At 42.4% G+C, this 11,515-nt stretch overlaps 1 protein-coding gene across 1 annotated transcript in view; it reads left to right on the top strand.

Annotated features, from left to right (window-relative positions):
* Cul4b (cullin 4B) overlaps window positions 1-11,515 on the top strand; it is a 101,884-nt gene that overhangs the window by 41,488 nt on the left and 48,881 nt on the right. The gene's annotated exons all lie outside the window — the stretch shown is intronic.

Here is an 11,515-nt window from a genome sequence, read left to right as displayed (position 1 = left end):
ACCATCCGTGACAAGATCTGACGCCCTCTTCTGGAGTGTCTGAAGACAGCTACAGTGTACTTACATATAATAAATAAATAAATCTTTAAAATAAATAAATAAATAAATAAATAAATAAAAAATAAAAATTGACCCAGGGGGTGGTGGCTCACACCTTTAATCTCAGCACTCTGGAGGCAGAGATAGGTGGCTCATTCTGAATTTGAGGCCAGCCTGGTCTACAGAGGGAGTTCCAGGACAGCCAAGGTTACACAGAGAAACCCTGTCTTGGAAAAAAATTGAAGTAATGATGACTCATCCCTCTAAGCTCAACACTGGAGAGGTAGAAGGAGGAGTGACAGAAGGCTAGCCTAAGCTAAATGAAACTGTCTCAAAAATACAAAAAATGAAAATGAAACAGGGACTTCCAGGCCAGATTGGGTGGTGTAGGTCTCTTTCCCAGCACTCAGAAGATGAAGCTTTTCAAGTTCAAGGGCAGTCTAGGCAATATAGTGAGGATATCTTTTTATTTTTCCTTCTCGCTCCGGCCCCACTTGCTCCAGCCCAAATATTTATTACTATTATATGTAGCTATCTTCAGATAAACCAGAAGAGGGCATCAGATCTCATTACAGATGGTTGTGAGCCACCATGTGGTTGCTGGGATTTGAACTCAGAACCTCCAGAAGAGCAGTCAATGCTCTTAACCGCTGAGCCATCTCTCCAGCCCCCTACTAAGGGTATCTTAATCAAGAAAAAAAAAGTTTCATTTATTCATGTCATAAACAGTTATAAAGTATTTTATGCTTTTGATGTATATTATCTCTGTCCTACAATTTATAGATAAATATTCTCTGCATCTTATTTTACAAGAATCCAAGTGTCCACATAGGGCAGGACATAAGTTCCAAGCCAATCATCATGTATTTTACTAAAAGTTGTAATAAGCATTAAACGTGTCACAGTATGTGTTTGCCCATTTAGAATTTTCAAAGTGTTATACAAAGTCATTATGATGCATGGCTCTAAAATGCAACCCAGGGAAGCACTTCACAAGCAATGGGAATGGCACCCAAACCCTTTACAGGGTCTAGGAAAGAAAGGTTTCCTTAGGAGATAGGGCACAAGTTTGAACACTGGAGAAGCTGCTTTTACTACCAGAGAGAATTGGGTGACTGCCAGATCCTTGCTGGGCCTCCTGTCTCTCAGAATCTATAGCCTGTGAAGTCTCCGCTTAGGCTCATATTTCCTACAAACTGCCTCCCAGCCTTCTACTTTTGAGGCAGCTGCAGCCTGCCTTTCTATCCCCTACTAGATCAAAACACACCTAAGAATCCCAACAGTCCCCCTGTGCCCCCCACTGACCCTGAAAAGTGGAAGGGAGAAAGTGCATTAGTATATCTTAGCCAGATCTTCCTATACCAAGAAATGTATGCAGTGTAAGTGGGATAAACAACTCCCACCTACAGCCTCAAACACAACTCCATTTGGAGACCTGAGAGAGTGCCTATCTATCAGAAGACTATCAGGGCTCACCAAACAGCCAGTCTGGTGAGAAGTCAAACTCACCATGCCTCATTCACACCCCTGCTGTCTTCTATCATTGCCAAACATGAGGGCACCCAGTTTGACTTGTTGCGACTGTAAGCATGCTGCTCCCCTGCCCTCTTTTACTTAGAGGATTTCATACAATGCATTTTGGTCATATTCACTCCCAAGTCCTCCCCCACACTCTTCCCAGATTCATAACTCCTTCCCTTTCCACCCACCCCCACCACTTTCCAGTCCTCTTTTTTTTTTAATAATTAGTTAACTCTAATTTGTGCTGCCTGTACTCCCTTGGGTGTGGGGTCATCCACTGGAGCATGGTTGATGTATCAGAGGTCACACCCATAAAGAAAACTTGCTCTTTCTTACCCAGAAGCTAGCAACTATTAATAGACCTCTGTTAGGAATGAATCAATTACAGATGCTGTGAGTTCCTGAATTCAGTAGTTCTGTCGGGTTCAGAAGACATGGTTTTGCTCCAGTCCTCCCCAACCTCTAGTTCTCACAATCTTTCTGACCCCTCTTCCATTATGTTCAGTGAGCCTTCTAGAAAGAGATCTCATATGTCCCATTTGTAGCTGAGCACACCACTGATGTGTATTCTCTCCACAGACCAGTTATGAGTTTCTGTCTTAACCACTGTTCAATGCACAAATAAACATCATGGATGAGATCTAAAAGCTGCATTATTCTATAGGTTAAAAAAAGGAATTTAGGGAGCACTTTGATACTCTGTCCATTTTGCAGGTTCACTTCTGGGGTTTGTGAGTTCCCCAACTGTTGTGTCTTGAATGATGGGGGTGGTTATCTAGAGGCAAAGGCAAGTTTGACCTATGGGATGAACAAAGAATTGTATGTCCTGGAAAGATTTACTCAGACAGGAAAGTGAAGGGACAATTGGAGAAGGGCTACTGGAAGAGAGTGACATCTAGAAATCTGAGAATGGGCTGGAGAGATGACTCAGTAGTTAAGAGCACTGACTGCTCTAGAGGACCTGAGTTCAGTTCCCAGCAATTCCCACATGGTGACTCACATCTGTAATGGGATCTGAAACCCTCTTCTGGAGTGTCTGAAGACAGCTACAGTGAGTATACTTACATATAATAAATAAGTAAATCTTTTTAAAAAATAGAAATCTGAGAAATGGGGGCAGCTTTAATCTCCTGAGGGGAGAGGGTGGGATAACCCTCAAAGCCAGAGGCAGCCTGCTTTCTTACAGTACCCAGGACCACCAGCCTAGTGGTGGCCCCACCCACAATGGAATGGCCTTTCCCACATCAGTCACCAGTCAAGAAAATGCCTGTAGGTTTGCCTACAGTCAATCTCAATGAGGTATTTTCTCAGTTGAGACTCTCTCCCCTCAGATGACTCTAGCTTATGTCATCTTGACGTAAAACTAGCCAGCACATCAGATAAGGTAAACACCCTCTGCATCTGGCTCTGGGTCTCTGTATCTGTCCCCATCTGCTGTAGGAGGAAGCTTCTCTGAGGATGACCGAATAAGGCACTGATCTATGAGTAGAGCAGAATAGTATTAGGAGTCATTTCATCCCAGTTTTCCCCTTTTTTAGAGCAGTAGTATTTGGCTTGACCCTAGGTCCCTGGCTATCTAGTCTCAGGTTCTTGGTCGGTCACCAAGTGTCAGGAATGGGTTCCATCTCCTGTGCCTTAGGTGAAATCAGTTACTGCTTCTTTACTCCCACAAGTTCTGAGCCATCATTGCTCTAGCATATCTTGCAGGCAGGACAGATTGTAGGTCAAAGGTTTTGGGCTGGGTTGGCGTTTCCATTTCTCTTTTGGTACTTTCCCACACCAAAGACACTAGAACATAGGAGTGAATGTAGGCACCAGCTCGATTTCTCCATGTTCAATGAGTTGTGGTAGGTTTTTGTCCTCAGCAATGGGGCCCCATTGTCAGATTTTGGAGAGCAACCAACCCATTGTCTTGGCAACAACCTGGGTTGTTTGGTGCTATCCATGGACACCCTACCCCCTTAGTCAGTAACTCAATTGAGTGCATCCCAGTGTTGGTACGGAAGCTTCCTTTGGAGAAGAGGCTAGGAAGACTGTGAAGGGTTAATGTGCAGGAGATAAGGAAGTTTGGGGGAGCTGGACAGATGGCTTAAGTGGTTAAGAGCACTGGCTGCTGTTTCACCACCCATATAGCAGCTCACAACTGTCTGTAACTCCAGTTCCCCGGGACCTGACACCCTCACACAGACACACATGCAGGTAAAACACAAAACACCAATGCACATAAAATAAAAATAATTTTAAAAAAGAAGGAAGTTTGATTTAGCATGACTCAGTAGCTGATGTTGGTTCAAACTTCAAGAGTCTAACCATGAGTAATTCGTTTTAGGCATTTTTTTTCAAGACAGGGTTTCTCTGTGTAGCCCTGGCTGTCCTGGAACTCACTTTGTAGACTAGGCTGGCCTCTCTCAAATTTACAGAGATCTGCCTTCCTCTGCCTGTAGAGTCCTGGGATTAAAAACATGTACTAGCGACAGGAGATATGGCTCAGCACTTAAGAGCACTGACTGCTCTTCGAGAGGTCCTGAGTTCAAATCCCAGCAACCACATAGTGTCTCACAACCATCTTTAATGGGATCTGAAGCCAGGCAGTGGTGGGTTTTTGGAGGGGAAATCGGGAAAGGGGATAACATATGAAATATAAATAAATATAAAGAAAGAAATATCCAAGCCAGGCAGTGGTGGCACACACCTTTAATCCCAGCACTTGGGAGGCAGAGGCAGGGCAGGCGGATTTCTGAGTTCAAGGCCAGCCTGACCTACAGTGAGTTCCAGGACAGCCAGGGCAATACAGAGAAACCCTGTCTCAAAACAAACAAACAAAAAAATGGAATCTGATGCCCTCTTCTGGTGTGTCTGAAGACAGCTACTCATAAAAATAAAAAAAAAATAAATCTTAAAAAAAATTTTTTTTAAAGCATGTACTACTACTGCCCTGTTATTTTAGGCTTATTTAAGCAGCTTCCTTGTGATAGTTAACCCAATCCCATCTGCACAACAAAGCTTAAAACATGACTACCTTGAAAGTCTTAGCGAAGTACAAGACATATTTCATAAAGATTGGTTCCATAGATTAACCGGGAAAGCAGGCACAAGATAAACAAGCACATGATAAGGGTCTGGGGGAGGCTAATGCTATAGATTGAGTGAGACAAAGAAACTCAAGATAAAGGCCCTGGGGATCCAGTGAGGCCTGGCCACACAGATAGCACAAAGGTCACCAGGCTTCTGGGAAGAAAACAGGTTTTACAGCTCTCTCTTTGAAGAGACAGCCCTGCATGCTTAACATTCCTGGGTCCCTCTGCATGCTTAACATTCCTGGTTTCCTAGTGCTTTTCTGTGAGCACAAGGACCTCCATGCCTCCTACAGAGGACTAAAGAAGACACCTCATATGACGCCTTGCTAGTTAAGACATTTGTTCTTCTCCTTCCTTGTTCTCTCTTCCCCATTACTTCATTGCTCCGGGCTTTTCTTTCTTGTACTTGACTCCCAATTCTACCTTCACTGCCAGAAGCTTCTGTGAAAAAAAAAAGCCCTGTGTTCAATGGTCAGTACCACATTATTTTTAAAGGTGCATACTGATACATTCCTGGAATGTATCAGCACTTGAGAGGTAGAGGCAAGAGGATTACAGGATTGATGCCAACAAAAAGATGTCACTAGTATCCTAAATACAAAATATAAACATACATGCAGACTTATATACACAGAAAGAACAAAATCCCACCAAACTTTTATAACTGAAAAAAAAAAGACACATAGGTGTCTAATATTTTTAGACTGTCTTGAGAACTAATGGCATTTTTATTTGCCAATCTCCTTTAAATGAATTCTAAAACTTGGTTACCTCATGAACTTAAAAAAAAAAAACTCACAGTCGTTCTCAACTATACAACTAGTTCTAGGCCAGCCTAGGCTATATGAGACCTGGTTTCAGAACAAACAAGCAAACAAGCAAACAGTGAGCCCAGTTTGATCCCCGGCCTCACATGGTAGGAAGAGCTGACTCCTACATGTCCTCTGAGCCCCACTCACACATCACGGCAGTGTGTGCCCTCGTACATACCTCCCACAGGCCCCATTTCTCTCCTTTCTCTCCTTCTCCCTAATGGTACTTGCCCTACACTTCTTCTTACTCTCCAAATCTCTACCTCTTCAAATGAGATGGAAATCTCTAGATGGAAAATTCAATTCCTTCTATAAAGTTAGCAATATACATGTATGCACAGCCCCCTGTCCCTACAGCTAAAATGAAACTATCCACCTTGCAGACTGGGTTGACACTCTCCATTCCAAACATCAGTCAGGGTTGGGTCTCCTCAGTAGCATTCTTCAGCTCACTCGTACCTCTCCTTTGTATTTTATTTTTCTTTGCTTCTTTTGGAGCAGGGTCTGTCCGTAGAACTCTGGCTGGCTTCAAACTGATGGAAACTCTCCTGCCTCTACCTTCCAAGGTCTGGGGTTACATGCAACTGCCACTGTACATGTGCCACTGCACCCTGTCTTTCTTCCATATTTTCTTTCTGTTAGCACCAGGATACTCAAAGCCCCAGCCTAACCATGTGACCCTTGACCTGCGTTGCCAGGACAACGACCCTCAATCCCACAACCCACTTGGCTCAGTTCCCATCCTCACTGGTGTGACGTCATTTTCTGTATAAATTAGGGGATCATCCCCTCCTTGCTCTCTTCCTCCTCCTCTTCCTCTTCTTCTCTTCTTTTCTCTTTCTCCTCTTTCTCTCTCCTCTTTATCCTTCTACCCACTTTGCCGCCCCCCTCATCCCTGCTTAATAAACCTCTCCCACATGGAATCACCTTGGCGTGGCCTGCTGTTTGGTTTATCTGCTCAAAATATAAAACTTTCTTTTTTTGTATTATTTTAATACTTTAAAATTATTTACTTGTGGGTGTATGAACGTGTGGAAGGTATGTACGAGGGCACACACTGCCATGGTGTGTGGCTGGGGCTCAGAGGAAAGCTAGGAGAGTTCTTCCTACTCATGAGGCCCTGGGATCAAACTCACTCGGGTTACCAGGCTAGGCCACAGGCACCTTTACAGACTGAGCCATCTCACTGGCTCTTCGATCGTTTTTTTTAAATCCCTCTACTGGATTTTTTCTTTTGCGTTTTTCAAAGAAAATTATAGCTATTTCCACATTACAAACACAAAGGTATAATGGCAATAATAATAGCTCACATCTCTAGCTGGAGATGTGGCTTAGTAATACAGCACTTGCTTAAAATGTACAGAGCCCTGGGCTTGTATGTTCCATGTTCCAAACCAAAAACCAAACCAAACAGCTAGTGTTTTTGTAGGAGCTGCCCTAAGTGAGTCCTTATTTGTTCCAAGTTATTTCATGTATTAGCTTACTTAATCCACAGAATAGATATTAATTATCATTTTCACTTTGTGAGTAAAGAAACAGAAGAAATGGAGGTAAAAAGACTCGGCTCAGTTTTCCACAGCAAGGAATTTCCAGAACCTGGCTTTGAACACAAGTAGCTATAACTTGACTGTATGTAAATCATATTGAAAACATACCCCCATTCCACCCATGCCCAGACTTGTAAAGCATGGCTGTAATCCTACCAGTCTGGAGGCTGAAGCAGGAGGGTTGTAAATTCTATGCCAACCTGGCTTACATAATGAGACCCTGTCTCAAAAAGAAAGAGAAACAAACAGAAACACATTAATGAGATCATACCATACATGCAATTTTCCTTTTTTAATTTTCTTTAAAGTTTTGAGATTATAATTATATCATTTCCCCCTCAGTTACTCCTTTCAAATTCTCCCATGTTCCCTTTCTTTTACTTTAATTATATATGTGTGTGTGTGTGTGTGTGTGTGTGTGTGTATGTGAATCATCAATATATAATGTACAAAGTGCTCAGCTTTAGAAGATCACTTGTATGTATGTATTTTGTATTTTCTGGGCTGCGCATTTAGTATTTTATAACTAATGGTGTATGTGTGTATTTTGTATTTTCTGGGCTGAGCATTTAGTATTGGATAACTAATGGTGCATGTGTGTATTTTGTATTTTCTGGGCTGAGCATTTAGTATTGGATAACTAATGGTGTATGTATGTATTTTGTATTTTCTGGGTGCCCTTTGTCCTGGAGAAGACTACTTCTCCTGGTCTCAGCATTCCTTAGCTGTCTGTGGTCCTTTGTATAGGGTTTTGGCCTCAGAAGATTTACTCCCATCCATGTTAGCATGTCCTTTGTTGTTATCCTTGTCCAGCTCAGGTTTAAGCAGCCATGTTGGTAAAACTTCATGAGTGTAGCTTCTGATAACTCTAAGAAACAGAGTGTCACAACAAACTCTGTGCTTCTCTGGCTCTTACAATCTTTCCTTCCCCTCTCCTCCAGTGATCCCTAGGCCTTAGGTATAGGAGTTGTGTTATAGATGCATCAGTTGGGACTGGATTCTACAACTCAGACAAAAAAAATATGAAGTTTTCAGGTAAATGAAGAAACTAGAAAAGATCATTGAGTGAACTAGAAAATCAAACATGTGTTTTCTCTCCTCTTAGGTTCCTAGCTCCTCATCTTTAAATGTGAGGCTACTACTTGTAAAGATTAAAAACAAACCTGCAGGAAACAGGAAAGTAAAATGGGATCATGGGGGTGGTGGCCATAGATGGGGGAATAGTAGAATACAAGTGATCTGAAGAGGGAAATGGAAAATGGGGAGTGCTAATTAAGGAGGAAGCGGAAAATAAACACAGAAGAATGGTGATAGAATAGCTGTAAGGAACCATACAGTTAACTATCTGCCTTAAAAACACACATGAGTCTGCATTTACACTACAGATGTAGTTTAAATAAAAGCCTTCTAACAAAAACCCCAACAGCAGGTATGAGAAGGCTTCTTTTGAGTTGTTGGTCAGGGTTGTCAGTCAGACTTCCCAAACAGTATAGGTTATTGTTATTTTGCTTTTTTCACTCCATGGTAAAATTCATCTTGGTGATTTCTTTTCATGTCAGATAAGAGAAAGATAGAGAAAACAAATGGATAAGATTTCATTGCTTTGGGTGGCTAGAGGGCATACCACAATATGTGTGAGATACTATTTATTTAACCAGTTCTCCTACCTTCATTTTCAACCCCCCTCCTCCTTTTCCTCCTCCCCCCATTTCATTCCCCCTTTCTATTCTTTCCCCTCTTCCCCCTCTTTCCCCTCTTCCTCTGGTCCTTATATTGATTTGTTTGCTTGGTTGTCTTGAGATTAGGTCTAATGTGTCTCATGCTGGTCTTGAATTTACAATGTTGCCAATGGAGACCTTGAACTTTTGCTATCTTCCTGCCTCCATCGCCCCACTGCTGAGATGGTGGACATGTACTGCCATATTCAGTTTACAGGCAGTTAGAGATTGAGCCAAAGGTTTGAAGCTGGTTGAGTACTCTGTTAACTGTGCCAACCCCTAGCCATACCCAGGGCCCTTATATCAGCAGTTATTCAAGTCCCTCCAAGACTGGTAGTTGCAGTAAAGCCACAAAACTCTAGCATTCCTGGAGTAGCCTTTCAAATTCTGGGCTCAGAGCCCTATGCTCTGACACTCACATTTCTTTAGAAGTCCTCACCTATATCAACTGGAGCACCATTAGTGTATACACCACAGACAATCCTATCCATAGAGGGGGAAAGTCAAGAAGAAACTTGTGTGTGGAAGTGAAACGCACACTTGGTTTATAGCAGTTTTCTCCATTCTCCAACTCTTACACTGTTCTTGCTCCTTCTTCCAGGATTTCCCCTAAGCCTTGTGGAGGAAGGATGACAAGGATGATAAAGCCTTCCCATTAAGACTGAGCATACATAGTCACTTCCTCTCAGCCCTTTAAAAAGAGAGAGAGCTCATGAATTTCAGAGGGGGCAGTTGAGGTAGGGTGGGGAAGAAAGGGGGAGTGGCTGAGATCCAAATATATGCATGTATGAATATTAAATATTTCATTTAAAAAGAAGCTTTGCTGTTCAAGTTTGAAAGCAGCCCAGGTCCATGGGTATAAACATAAATATTTAGCACCCATGCATAGAGAAGCAGCACTAATTGGATTCACTGGGAGATTTCAAAGAAACACATCAAGTTGGGATGGGAAACACTTGGGGGCAGTCTGGGGGAAGAAAGAATGGGGGATAATGGGAGGTAAACATGATCCTAATTCATTGGTATACATACATATGTGAAATTCTCAAAGAATAAAAATCCCCAGCCGGACGGTGGTGGCACCGTCTTTAATCTCAGCACTCGGGAGGCAGAGGCAGGAGTATTTCTGAGTTCGAGGCCAGCCTGGTCTACAAAGTGAGTTCCAGGATAGCCAGGGCTATACAGAGAAACCCTGTCTGGAAAAACAAAACAAAAAAACAAAAAAATCCCCACACTTCTCTGAAGTTCTCCTTTCTGTTAACATCAGCCAAGAAGAGACCCATGCACCTAAAGTATTGTGTCAGAGCAGAACAACTATCAAACGTCATCAACCATTTTCCCTCTGAACAACAGGAGTCAGAGTGTTGTCCCAAACACTCTTTGTTCCCTATAGCCTCACCATCACTGGCTGTCTTGACTCAATCAGGGACCATTCTCCTTAGGACATCAGTCTTATGGAAGTGGAACAGGGACTATTTGTGGAGAGAAAGGGGGCCAACCAGAGGGGGACAGGAGAACAGGGGAGGGTAATGTGGGGTGAGTATGAGGACTGTGGTATACATATGCAAAATGTCACAAGGAACCTGTCACTTCATACACTGAGTAATAGAAGTAGAAAGTAAATAAAGAATGAGTAAAAAGAGCATTTGTCTCTGCCAGGCAGTGGTGGCACACGCCTTTAATCCCAGCACTTGGGTGGCAGAGGCAGGAGGATTTCTGAGTTCGAAGCCAGCCTGCTCTACAGAGTGAGTTCCAGGACAGCCAGGGCTACACAGAGAAACCCTGTCTCGCAAACAAACAAACAAACAAACAAACCAAACAAACAGAACAAAACAAAACAAAAACAGAACAGCTATCTCCATTTAAGCTAGTCATCATAAGTATAAGCCCTAGACTCCAAAGCTACCCACATTCATGTCCATTTGGCTCTGTACATACTTCCCTCTGTCCCCATCTCCCATGATTCCCTAATTACTGAATTTTTTTCATGATACTGGAATTCATATCCATCGTGTATAAAACCCATATTCTCAGTTTCCTTTCCCTGTGCTCCCTTCATCTTAGTCTTCAAGACCCCTGCATCCTTCCTGAAGTCAAGGCGTTCTCTGTAGCTTTCAAATTATGGTTGTTTTGTCCTCCCTTGGGAGGTAGGGCTTGGGGCATAGGTTTCATTCTGTTCCTTACTAAAACTTGCACAACATTCCTCAGTATCACATATGTTAATGGTATTTGGATATGGGACACTTAGAAGATATAAAGGGTCAGAAGAGGTCTTTAGAGCTGGTCCCTCATGATGTTTTAGTGGCTTTACAAAACAAGGAAAGGAAGAGCCAGGTAGCAAGGTTAGTGTCTCACAGTGTAATGCTTTCTGCCAGATCATCCCCCAACAGAAAGTCTCTCAGCAAATGATTGTATCCTGCTCTTGCACTTCCTGGACCATGGGCTAAATAAACCTCCTTTATCCATAAAGTACACAGTTTATGGTATTTAATTATGGCAAGAGAAAATGGACTAAGGAACACCCAAACTTAACATCTACCCATTTTTGTATAGGCCCAAGTAGCTCAAAGTGCCTAGAGAGGAACAGAACCATGCTGAGTGACTTCATTTTAAATTCATAAATGCAAATCTTAAGTGGTCTCCTAATGCTTCCTGGCAGTCATGTTGTATATCACTAGACTAGTGCTATCCAATATAAATTTCTGCAGTGATGGAAATGTTCTATGATCTACACCACCCAAAACAGTAGACACGAATAAATATACTACTGATATTTACTTTTTTTTTTTTTTTTTTTTTTT

Source organism: Mus pahari, chromosome X, assembly GCF_900095145.1.
Source record: "Mus pahari chromosome X, PAHARI_EIJ_v1.1, whole genome shotgun sequence".
Lineage (NCBI taxonomy): Eukaryota > Metazoa > Chordata > Mammalia > Rodentia > Muridae > Mus > Mus pahari.
Note: the sequence above shows the minus strand (reverse complement) of the source record. Positions and strands in the feature narration are given on the sequence as shown.